The following is a 12,823-nucleotide window of genomic DNA, read 5'->3' as shown; positions in this document are numbered from 1 at the left end:
TGCTCCTGGGAAGAACCTGAGTTAGAGGCCAAAGAAGCCATTTTAGGTGGAAAGAGACTGAGTTCGTTTTAGCTGTTGATTAAAAGTGATCCAGTTATAGTGAATAATGAACATGTACCTGCAGGTCTGAGTTTTAGCGTATTTACATTTGGTCCTGCCCACACCCAGCCCAGGAGGCCAGGGCTCAGAGAGGGTCACAGGTGAGCCCGGGCCACCCAGCACAGAGGGCTGGGGCCGAGCTCAGCCCCCAGAGCCCGGAGGGGAGAGGCAGCAGGAGGGGCTAGGGGCTGGGAGCCTGGAGGCTGGGGCCTGGTTTACCCCCAACTTGCTGTGACCTGGGCAAAGCCAAGTCTCTGAGCCATTTCCAAGGTTGGTCAGCTTCTGCAAGAAAGGGTTGCAGGAAATAGGGACATTTATTCCACAGTGCGGCTGCTTGGTGGAGGAAGTGGATTTGCTCTGTGAAACAAGGTGGGGCCTGGTGGCAGGAGCCCCAGTGGCCAGAGCCGGGGGCTCTGGAAGCTCTGATGGGGACCAGGGGCACCCGTCCTGAGGCAACTGTGGGGAAGGAAGCGGAAGGAAGGGCAGGTCCCCTAAACTCCCTCCCAGGCCCCTGGACCAGCACCTCCTGCCCTTTCTCCCAGGCCACTGTGGACAAGGTCGGACCCTGCGTATCAGCCGGGCTGAGGACCGTGTCCAGCCTGCCTGACCAGCAGAACACCTGCCACTCTCACGACCTCCAAGTGGCTGAGACGTCATCCTGCTTCCGAGTCAGGAGTGTGCGCGGGTCCAGGCGGCCTCGGCCTGTGCCTGACCACCCCCCAGACGCCCCCCACCCCTCCCAGTTCCTGGGGCGCATCTCTCCTGTGTCTTGCTTGCATTTTCCATTCAGAGGGTTTTCTGCACCCAGCCGACCCCCAGCCTCCTTGTGGGGAGTCAGGCCACCGTCTCCCCAGCCCTGTGCAGTCCGAGGGAACAAGGGCAGGTCTGTGCCACCGCGGCCCTGTCCAGGGGGCTGGGCCTCACAGGGGAGAGGGACAGGCCCGCAGACTCACAAAGCTGCTTCCCACGAAGACTAGGCCACAGCTGCGACAAATGACTCTTAAGGATAGAAAAGCACAGAAATAGGAGCCAATCACCTGCCCAGCCAACACCTCGGCCCTGTTGGCAATTTGGATGAAACTTTAAAAGAAAAATTATTGATTCGATTCTGCACAGCGGCTTGGACCCACAGGCTGGGGCCTAAGGAGGCCGGAAGTGATCGGGGAGTTTATCACGTAGAAGCCAGGAGAGGTGTGGGGCGGAGGAGTACAGGTAGCAGGTGGTGCCGGCCTGTACGGGAGCTGCAGTTCACACAGATGGACACCGGATGGCACCAGAGAACCAGCTCTGGCTGCTCTCACCTTCCGGGGCCGGGGCGGGGCCGGAAGGAGCAGAGCACCCAGACCACTCCTGCCCCGGGTCCTGGACTCAACGTCCTGGTTCTGGAAACTCCTGTGGGCAGGGCCTGGGCTGTGCACAGAGGCGACCCCAGCTGCTGACAGCTGAGTGGACGGTACCTGAAAGCAGAGGCCTTGTGGCAGTTCGGGCCCCGGGGACAGACCAGGGCGGGAGACTGCGGTCCAGGTGGGCCCAGCTGGGGACGACTGGGTGCTGGGAGACCTAGAGGGTCCCTGTACTCCTGGAAGCTCCCCTGTGGCGGCCCAGCCTCGCCTCCTGTCTCCCTGCCTTCACGGGACCCCATACAAACCAGAGGTGCAGATGGGAGCCCTCAGATGTGTTTACAGGCTGACATTCTGTCAGGGGTCAGGTGCCCAGGGGTCTGGCCCCAGGCCAGGGTCGGGGGGGCAGGGGGGGCGGCCACTCTGGTTGGGCTCCAGCTCTCACCCCTGTGCGAGCTGAGGGTTCATCCCCCCGCCACGACCCAGGCCTCCTGGACCCTGGTGGCATCCGAGCCCCTGACCTCTGACCTAAACAAGGGCTGCCTGCCGCGGCCCCATCCTCCTCCGACCTCCTTGGCACTAACTGGCTGAACTCTGACCCTGGGTTGGGGGGTACCCACTAAGTGAGTGGGAAGAGAGTCGAGAGCAGGGGGAAGGGCCCCATATTCCTGGAGCATCTGCTGGACATGAACCACGCCGTCCATCTTCCCACGTGACCACGAAGCCAGGTAAGATGAGTTCGTTTTTTTGTTTTTTTGTTTTTTGTTTTTTGAATATATTTTTCTTAATCATATTTGCTTATTTATTTATTTATTTTTAGTTTTGGCTGTGTTGGGTCTTCATTTCTGTGCGAGGGCTTTCTCTAGTTGCGGCAAGCGGGGGTCACTCTTTATCGCGGTGCGCGGGCCTCTCACTATCGCGGCCTCTCTTGTTGCGGAGCACAGGCTCCAGACGCGCAGGCTCAGTAGTTGTGGCTCACGGGCCCAGTTGCTCCGCGGCATGTGGGATCCTCCCAGACCAGGGCTTGAACCTGTGTCCCCTGCATTGGCAGGCAGACTCTCAACCACTGCGCCACCAGGGAAGCCCGAGTTCGTTTTAATATTGTGAAAACTGAAGCTGAGAGAGCGGAGCCTGGGTTTGGTCCAAATGCCAAAGGCCGTGCCCTTCCCACCATCCACAGCCGCTGCTCAGGGCAGGGACGGGAAACCCAGAGGCGCATGAGAAAGGAGGCCCCAGTGGTGGGCGACTCGCAGCGAAGCCCCCCGTGGTCCCAGGTCCCCAGCACGCTGAACAGCCGCCCCCTCCAGGAGGTGAACCTGCAACTGTGCGGAACACCTTAAAGGTGGGGGCAGCTGGGCCTGATGGAAGGAGGGAACCTGACGGATGGGGGCTGCTGCCAAACATGAGTGGAGCCAGAGACCCTGGACGGTGTGTCTGGCGCTCGAGGGGGCCCGGCCCCCTGCAAGATGGTGGTTTAGGGCACCAGTGGGAGCCACCAGGTGAGTTGAACCCTCTTCCCCATCACCATCCCCCCCCAACACACACACACACCTGGGCCAAGCAGAGAATACAGGCATCTGGGGTTGGGGGGAGGGAGCATGGGAGCCAAGCTGAAGGGATGGGCAGGGGCCCTGAAGTCTGGGACACCCGGGGGGTTGGAGGGGCCCCCAGCACAGAACAACAGAACATTGTCTAGGGGTGACTCTGCTCTCACACGTGCTGGGGGCAGGCTGTGAGGCTGGGGTGAACCTCAGGTACAAACAACAGGCATCAGACACCTGAACAAGTGAACTGATACCAAGGAAAGGGGTTAATGTGATGAGAGCAAGAACTTAGAACAGGCATAACTGATATCCTTAGACAGAGGTGATAGGACACCGGACCCTCAGAAAGGCCAACTAGAGTATTTGGAAAATTAAAATCTGGTCACTTGAAAAAAAAATAGGTTTAGTGGATGCAGCCGAAGAGCACATAGACAAGCCAGAAGGTGAACCTGAGGTCGCAGCACAAAAGGGCAAAAGGATGGAAGGCACAAAATAAAAGTTAGCAGATATGGAGAACACAGTTCATTTCTAGTCCAAAGGAGACAAAAATGCAGGAGGAAACTTCCCAGAGCTGAGAATGAAAATGTCCAGAACTCTGACTCAAAGAGGCCACCAGGGCCACCACTGGGTTGGAACAGGGGGTTGAAGTTTGACTACATTCTAAATATTTACAGACAAAAACCAGACAGCTTACAAGAGAATGTAACAAATACTAGAAGCAAGAAGAAAATGTAGTAATTGTCTTCAAATTCTGAGGGAAAATAATTTCACGCTCAGAATTCTATACCCAGCCAAGTGTAAGAATAAAAACCCTTCCTGAAGACATGTGAGGCCTCAGATGGTCTGGCATTGAAAACAATTCCTTTTTGAAAATATTACCAATTGATGTACTCTAGCAAGAAGAAAAAGCAATCCAGGAAATGGAATACAAGAAACAATTGATATGGGGACTTCCCTGGTGGTGAAGGGTTTAAGAATCCGCCTGCCAATGCAGGGGGCACGGGTTCGAACCCTGGTTGGGAAGATCCCACATGCCGTGGAGCAACTAAGCCCGTGTGCCACAACTACTGAAGCCCACGTGTTCTAGGGCCTGTGTGCCGCAACTACTGAGCCTGCACTCTAGAGCCCATGAGCCACAACTACTGAGCCCGTGTGCTGCAACTACTGAAGCCTGCATGCCTAGAGTCCATGCCCCGCAACAAGAGAAGCCACCGCAATGAGAAGCCCGTGCTCCGCAGCGAAGAGTAGCCCCCGCTCTCTGCAACTAGAGAAAGCCCGTGCACAGCAACGAAGACCCAACACAGCCAAAAATAAATTTAAAAAATTTAGAAAAAGAAACAATGATGAGCCAGGAACGGACAAAACTTGCTAAATCTAAGGAAGTGTGGACTGCTTAAGAATTAGTAACAATCTGGAACTAAACTCGTAGATGTTAGCAACAAATGAGGTTGGGGTCTGTGGAGCAGAGGGCAGTGTGCTAAAGCTCTCACTGGACGTAGGTTCAGAATAAGTCTAGCACTGGTAGAATAAAATTCACTATGTGTGTGAAATGTCAAGGGAAATCTCCATAAAATAGAAATAGAATATATAACTTGCAAACTATTAGAAGGAAAAGCTGAAATGGAAAAAATGAAATCAATCCAGTAATTACTAGGACAGAGTGAAAAACAAAGCATAGGAAATAGAAAACAAAAGTGACACCAGGAATAAGATCAAACATTTCTGTAGTTGCAATAAATGTGACTGTGTTAAATTTGCCTATTCAGGAAAAAAATCTCCACAGATAAAAGCCAAAATCCCATCTTCAAGAGACATGAATAAGTGATAGCGACCCAGGACGGTTTCATAGCAGAAGGGAAAAGACATCCTAAAAGAAGTCCTAACAAAAGGAAATCGGTGAGTGTGCATGAGGATCAGAACAGAAATCAAAGGAAAAATATTTTAAAAGGGACAAAACTGGATTCATGCTGCTGAAAGAGGCAACCTGCCAGCAAAATAAAGGTTATGGAAAGTTGTGCCCCTAACAACATAGTTTCAATATGTTTAAAACAAAAACTGGTAGAACTATAAAGAGAAATGGTCCATTTCACAGAGAGGGAGGCTTTCATTCGTTTTCCTTAGCAACTGACAGATCAGAGAGGCAACATAAGGACTGTATATATACAAACAGTTCAAAAAGACATTGCATTATTTCCAAATACACACAGATGGACTGGTCATAAAATTGAAATATTGAAAAAGGAGAGATAAAGCCAGTTATTCTGTAGACAATACAACCGTCTCCTTGGAAAAAGGAGAAAGAATCAGTGGCTGAGCTCAGCAGGGTTGTTGGATTGCAGTGTCAGGTGCGGGAGCCACTGCTCCCGGCAGAGGGACCGGGAAGAGGTGACATTGGGAAGGCAGGGGAGCCGGGCTGGGAGAGGGGACCCAGATGGCAGAGGGGGGCGTCTTCCCTCTGAGCAGGTGAGGGCTGGGGGTGGCGGTCTCGGTGTGGGGAGGGTGCAGCGCTGGTGAGTCTGGACTTGCCGACCTCCGCTGTGTACCTCCCGAGCAGTTTACACGAGTCACTCTTAACGCCCACTGCGAGGATGGGAAGCCTGGGTGCACACAGGTCCAGTGGGTCACAGCAGGGCCGGGGTTGGGACTTGGGCCCATCCGCTGCCAACACAGCTATGCATCGCTCAGCCACACGGAGCTCATGAATCACCGTAAGCGGTGCTCTCAGTGCTGCTCTGGGTCCCCTCTGGGAAGAGGGTCTAGCGGTTTTATTTGATCCTCTAAGAAGTTTATGATCTAGAAAACATGAAGAATCCCTGACTCATGTGTTGGGATACTTTCCAGAACTGGAAACAAGGGACTCCGAGAGCCAGGCATGGGGGAAAAGGGGCGCAGATTCCCCTGGGGCCCTGGAGCCTGGGTGAGAGGTCCTGGATTGACTGCCCTGGCCCTTCTGACGCTCCTGCGGGTCAGGACAGGACATTCAGGGCAAAGAGGCAGACTCTCCAGAGATTGTGTCTCTAGTCCAACCCTGTCGTTTCACAAATAAGGCCTCTGAGTCACCCGTGGTCCTTCAGCCAGTGAGTGGCTGCCCTGACCTCGGTGGTCCGGCCTCTCCTCCCGTGACGTGACTCCCAGGGCAGAAGGTGGGGCCCAGTGCCACCCAGGAGCTTTCAAGGCAACAAAGGGACCCCAAGACGGCAGCCTGGGGCCAGATGGTGTCACTTGGGTTGTTTTTTTTTTTTTAATAGTGGTAAAATACATGTAACATTTACCGTTTTAACCAAGTAAAAACGCACAATTCCATGGCATTAGGTACATCGGACCAGCACCACTCTCTAGTTCCAGAACCTGTCCATCATCCCAAATCCATTCTCCCCTCCACCAGCCGTGGGAAACCACCCAGCTGCTTTCCGTCTCCGTGGATTTGCCTGTTCTGGACGTGGCACAGGAGCAGAACCAGGCCTTCGGAGCCTGTCTTGTTTCACCTGGGTTCAGCCACGCCGCAGCAGGTGTCAGAACTTCACCCCTTTTTATGACCAAATCACATTCCACCCCAGGGATATGCCACACTTTACCCACCATCCTGGTGAGACACCCGGGCTGTTTCCGGCTTTAGGCTGCTGGGCGCAGAGCTGCTCTGAGCGCTGGGTACAAGTTTTCGGTGGAGCACCTGCTCTTGCTTCTTTTCAGTGTAAACCCAGGAGTGAGACTGTCGGGTAACGTGGTGACTCTAGGCCGATTTCCACGGCAGGGTAGGTCTCGCTGGCCCTTCCTCTCGGCAGGCGGCGCGTCCCTGGGCTGCAGCCACCCGGGCGCTCCCCTGGGTTCCAGACCCACTGCCCACGTCCACATGACCCTGGCTTCCCAGGGCATCGTCTCTTTCCCAGGTCGGCTCCACCCGTGCCCCACCTCCCTCTGACACCGACACACCCTCTGCTCAGCACCCCTGGGTCCCAGGTGATGGGTGAGTCCTGGCCTCAGGGTGGCCGAGGTCATGAGGGCAAGCGCGGTACACCTACGGTCTAACTACCGTGTGGTCTAACTACACGCTTCATCCTGTTCAATCCTCAGAGCAAGCCCGTGACGCAGACGCTAATGCTGTGTCTCGTTAGGGCTGCCAAGCCTCCGGGGCCTCCACAGCCCAGGCTTCACTCAGGTTGGGGTGATCTCTGAGGGCAGAAGGCAGAAGGGGTCATCAGTGTGCCCAGGCCCGTTCTGGGTGCAGGATCGTGCTGGGGAGGCCAGGCCCCGTCCCTGCCTTCCTAAGCACGGGCCATACAAGCAAGGGAGAAGGTGGACATTCAAACTGGGACCAGAGGAGGTCGGTGGGGTCGGCGGGGAGAGATAACACGTGAAGACCCTGGGCAGGAGGGCTGAAAGAAGGCCCGGGTGGCTGCAAGTGTAGACAGGGTTAGGAGCCGGTGGGGCAGGGACAGAGGTGGACACAGCCTCCACCTGCCCCAACCTCAGCTTGTTATGGTCCTCGGGCCACCAGCCTCTTGTGACAGTGACCCGCCCGCACCCTGCTCCCCTGGGTGACCATACACGTCTCCCAGGTCAACGGCTGCCTTGCTAGGCCTCACGTGCACTCAGCACAGGGCCTGGTCGGCATCCGGTGAGCGTCTGCAGGGCGGATAAATAAATAGGTGTTCGGATCAACCAACCAACCCCGCGGAGAGACAAAAACCAGGATTAGGTGAGGCCAAGGGACCTGTGTTCCTGCTTTAATCCTGAACTCCTGGGAGGGGTAGGGCAGCCCCCCTGGGGCGGGGGCCTTCCAGATGGCAAGGGGTGTACTTTAAGGAGCCAGACACTGACAAAGAGAAAATTGGTCTCCACGGTTCTCCTAGGAGGTGAAGCAACTTCTTGAAAACTTGGAGGGCTTCCTGGAAGAGGCAAGCGCACTCCCCCTGGAACCCAGAGACCCAGTCTATTGCCCTTCCAGCAGGGGCTCCCCTCCCCTGGCCCCAGGCCTGGGAAGGAGCCACAGGAAGTGGTAAAGCGCAGCGGGCCCAGCTCAGGGACACTGGTTAATTCATCAGGCTTCACTGCTTACCCAAGGTCTGCACCCTTCAGCTGAATATTCAGGCCGGCCCCCGGCTTAGCTCTGCCTGCGTCTGTGCAGCTCTATTTTTACAGCCGTGGGGATGGCTGACAAAAACATTTAAAAAGACACAAAAATTTAAAAATGTAAAAGCCGAATACCAGCCGTTTTGTTCGGAAAGCAGGATCACACCTGCATTCTGTCTCACTGAGCGGCATCCTATCCCCTGCCCCCCAGCCCCAGCCCGAGGGCCCAGGGGCTCAGGAGAGCCCGCTCAGGCCCCGCTTTACCCCTCGCCCCCTGTGGGTCCCTGCCAAGCCCCTTCCCCTCCTGTGCCTCGGTTTCCACCCTGTGAAAAAGAGAAGTTTGGAAGAGTTGATTCTCATTCGCCTTGGGTGATTCAAGAAGTTCCCCTGCAGTGGTGGAGGGGAGGCAGGCTCCAGACCTGCAGCCGTGGATCCCGGGCAGGAGGCTTCCTCTCTCTAAGCCTAGCTTCCTCATCTGCTCCCTCACCGTGGCCCAGACAGCCCCCAGCTCTCTCCGTGGGGCTGACGCCAGTCACTCCTTGGCTGACTGGCACTTCCCAGCATCCTGCCCAGGTCAGGGGACTTTCCCCCGAGTGAGACAGAAATGTGCTTCCTGAGCCCCTGGCAGCCAGGCTCCCACGCCTGGACTTGGCTCGGGCAGACACACGACCCGCGTGAGATGCTGCAGGAGCTGGTGGGCGTGGCCGCCAGGGTCCAGAGTTACCAGCGGTCACGTCCAGCCCCAGGCCCTGTTCCCTTGGGCTGTGATTGGAGAGAGCGCTGGCCTCCCTGAAGGGCCCAGGATCGGCTCTATCCTTCAATAAATCTCTCCTGTGCCTAAACTGTCTGGCTTGGAGTCCAGTGTTTGCAGCTGAGAACCTCCCTAACCCCACCCCCATTTCAGTGAAGGGCAGCAGCCCGAGTCCAGCAGCGTCCTGGCCTCCCCTCTCCCTTTGTCCTGTCCAGGTCTCACCCATCACTCTACTTCCTAAACAGCTCTCCACCCCATGGCCAGGCTTCAAGCCAGGCCACCAGCCCCCTCAGCTCTAGACCCTTCCCGAGTTTTCCACGCAGATCCCGAGTGAACTTCCTGAAATGTGACCGGGGTCAGACTGCCCCTGCTGAAACCCCAGGGCCTGTCCACCCAGCTTGTGGGCTTGGTGGGGAAGCCAGTGCCAACCCTGCCCCTCCTTCCCCCTGCCTCGTGCAGGTGCGCTTTCTCCTATCTGGAGCGAGATTCCACCCTTTCCCCTCCCACCCCTACTTTGCCTTCAGCTCTCGGCTTCTGGGGAAGTCACTTTGGCCTTTCCTCTCAGGGGTCATCTCTCCCTGCCTTTAAAACCTCCTGTGCTTCTGGGGCTCTTGTCTTCCTCACTTGCAAGCTGTGTGACCTCGGGCAGGTTACCGGATCTCTCTGGGCCTTAGTGTCTTTGTTTTCTCATTTTCAAAATAAGGTTAACAATGTTTGCCCCTCCGGATTCAGCCTCCTCCATGTCCACTCTGCTGTGGTCCTGGACACAGACCCACCTGGCTGCTTTTCCAGGGCCTCTGTCTTCCATGGGAGGTGCTGTCAGAGAGCAAGGGAGGGGGGAGGGAGGGGGGAGGGAGGGGGTGGCTGGGGGTCCCTTCCTGGCCCCCTCCTCGCCTTGGGCCATGAGTGTCACCGAAGGGCAGCCCTAGGGGTGGCAGCAGCTGCCACTGTGGCTGCCCTTTGGGGGCCTCTCCGTTTCCCCAGGGCTCTGAGAGACATTGTAAATAGGGGCTTTGTCAGGAGGGCTCCTTGGAGCCCTCGGCAAACTCTGTTTCTACATCCTAGGATGCTGAAGGTGAAACGGTGATCATGCCCTTGGCTTGCCTTGTTTCTGCTCATGTTACTTCCCTCTGAGGTCACACTGTCTTCTTGTTTCTCAAGTGATGATTTCCTTGTCTATTTCTGGCAACAGACTGATCTGAAATGCACAGGCTTTTCTCAGCTGCATCCCCAGCACACGGTCGGCAAGAGCACTTGATGAGTTACGATCCCCAGTTGCCTGTGTGCCGTACTGTCGTGGTGCCAGGAAGAGAGGCAGGGGTGCCCACAAGCCCCCCCTTGTGCAGTTGCTCAGGTTGTGCACTGCAAAACTCACCTGGCCCACGGAACACAGGGAGCTGAAATCAGCCTGTGCTCTTTCCATCAAGCTGCACTTGGGAGAAAGAGGTGTCTTTCCTAAAGTGCTCACAGGGGCTGCATGAACGAGTGGGTCTTTACCCCAAAACCTGGTTTTTACTCATTTACACAGAAGACTCCATCTTCCCACCTGTGTTCTCCCTCCCAGCCCCCTGGGCACCTCCCTTTTCATTATGTCCCCTCTGCCTTCCAGGAAGCCAGCAGCTCCCCTGGGAAGTGCTGTGGCCTGAGAGAGGCCTGCAGGAACAGGTGGGGACAGGATCTCCAGGAAGGTCTCCGGCCCCCTGAGCTCAGAGCCGCTGATCTTCCAGATTAAGGCAGGGGCAAGTGGTCAGGCCAGGAGAAACCAGCCACGGATGGCTGCAGAGATAATGGCCCTGGGCGCAAAGTGGACTCAAAGGGGCCTGAGAGGCAATAAGCACAGAGCCCCCGCCACTCCCCCCCACTCCAGCCCATTAAACTCAGGACGGCGGCTTAAACCAAATCCCATCTTAATGAGCTCTATTTAGAGTCTGCTGAATATAAATTGTTCCATAAAGAGAAAAAAAAAAAAATCCCAACAATCCAGGCAAGAGAGCAGCTCCTAGCGGGAGTGCAGGGCGGGCAGTCGATGCCCCCGGGGGCAGCCCCACCATTAGGAATTAGGAGTTGGTGAGTCAGTGTCCCAGCCCCCCCACTGGGCAGAGAAGCAGTTGTCAGCAGGGTTGCACCCCGGTTCCTCACAGCTCTTCCCCACTCATCAGCACCAGCCGTTGCTGGCCGGGCTCGCGTCCTGTTCCCTCCTCAGGATCCCCTTCTTTCTTTCAAATGGACTACTTGCCCCCAGGGCCTTGATGCTGCTTTTGGCGGAACCTGAACTAAGACATATGGTCAAGGAGGTCCCACAAATACTCCAGGAAGAGGGATGTATAATTTAGATTAAGGTGCTGGGAAAACTGGCTTTCTTTACTGGCAAATAGTTATTGAGTGTCAATTACTGGGAGTGAAACAATGAATAAGACAGTCTCTACCCTCAAGTCATGTACAGTCTAATGGAGTTTGGGCCAAAGCAGAAAACACCTCCCCGTCATCTTATTATCTGTGGCCGCACACGCACACACACGCCTGCAGAGTAAACATACTCCTAAACCCTCTTATAGTGGGTACCAGAGACTGTGATGGGAAATAAGCCTGGGTTCAAATTCGGGCACCACAAAACCTTTAACTAGTAAGGAGACTGAATCAGAAACCAAAAGTCTCCCAACGAAGAAGGATCCTGGACCAGATGGCTTCACTGGTGAATTCTATCAAACATTTAAAGTAGTAATACCAGTCCTTCTCAAACTCTTCCAAAATATTAAAGAGGAGGGAACACTTTCTAACTCATTCCATGAGACCAGCATTACCCTGATAGCACAACCAGGCAAAGACACACAAGAGAAGAAAACTACACACCAATATCCCCTATGAACATTGATGCAAAAATCCTCGCAAACCGAACTCGGCAGCATATCGAAAGGATTATACATCATGACCATGTGGGATGTATTCCTAGAATGCAAGGACGGTTCAGCAGATGAAAATCAATGACGTAACACACCACGTTAATAGAATGAAGGAGGGAGAATCACATGCTCGACTGGTGCAGGAAAAGCGTTGACAAAATTCAATTCCAATGGTCAGTGAGACCCAGGTGGAAACCTGCTGAGGATCTGTGGGAAAGGTTTTCCTTTGCTAATAGAGGTGCTGCCGCTTCCTTCTTCTTTATCTTTCTTCCTGGAAAGGGCACGTGGGGCCAGAGGAGGGGCGGGCATCTTTTACGCAAAAAGTCTGACCTTTGTGGATGATCAGCGTAGGAGGCTGAACCGCGCTCCCTCTGCCCCGAAGACGTCCGTGTCCTAATCCCCGGAACCTGGGAATATGTTATCGTACCTGGAAAAGGGGACTTTGCAGGTGTGATCAAGCTGAGGATCTTGGGATGGGGTGAGTAGCCCGGATGATCCAGGTGGGCCCAATGTCATCACAAAGGCCCTTAAAAGAGGGAGGCAGGAGAGTCAGAGTGGCAGGAGGTGTGAGGTCAGAGGGCTCTGAGGATGGAGGAGGGGCGGTGAGTCAGGAATGCCTGTGCCTCCAGAAGCTGGAAAAGACAGGAAACAGATCCTCCCTGGGGGCCTCCAGAAGGAAAACAGACCTGCCCTCGTGTTGGTCTCTGGCCTTCAGAATTGAATGGAGACATTTTTGTCTTAAATCTCTTAAGCCACCTGTTGGCCGGGCCCTGTGTGTGTCTGCTCTGCCTTGGTCTCAGTTGCCTTTGGTGTCATGTCTCCTTGGTCTCTTCCGACCTGGAAAAGCTCCTCAGTCTCCTCTTCTGTTTCGTGAATTTGACTTTTCGAAGAGCACTCGTCAGGTGGGTTTTTTTTTTAATTTATTAATTAATTTATATTTATTTTTGGCTGCATTGGGTCTTCGTTGCTGCGCTCGGACTTTCTCTAGTGGTAGCGAGGGGGGGCTACTCTTTGTTGCGGAGCACAGGCTCTAGGCACACGGGCTTCAGTAGTTGTGACTCATGGGCTTCAGTAGTTGTGGCTCACGGGCTTTAGAGCGCAGGCTCAGTAGTTGTGGCA

At 54.9% G+C, this 12,823-nt stretch overlaps 1 long non-coding RNA gene across 2 annotated transcripts in view; it reads left to right on the top strand.

The window, feature by feature from the left end:
• Nucleotides 1-1,442: 1,442 nt before the first annotated feature.
• LOC137755342 (uncharacterized) overlaps nucleotides 1,443-12,823 on the top strand; it is a 33,854-nt gene continuing 22,473 nt past the window's right edge. Inside the window, exons 1-2 of one of the 2 annotated variants that reach the window (XR_011071993.1) lie at nucleotides 1,443-2,167; nucleotides 4,750-4,879. This is a non-coding gene — a long non-coding RNA (uncharacterized lncRNA). The remainder of the gene's footprint in view (nucleotides 2,168-4,749; nucleotides 4,880-12,823) is intronic. The other variant, XR_011071994.1, reaches the window with a different exon arrangement.

This window comes from Eschrichtius robustus, chromosome 20 (assembly GCF_028021215.1).
Source record: "Eschrichtius robustus isolate mEscRob2 chromosome 20, mEscRob2.pri, whole genome shotgun sequence".
NCBI lineage: Eukaryota > Metazoa > Chordata > Mammalia > Artiodactyla > Eschrichtiidae > Eschrichtius > Eschrichtius robustus.
This window is presented reverse-complemented; position numbering and strand designations above follow the sequence as displayed.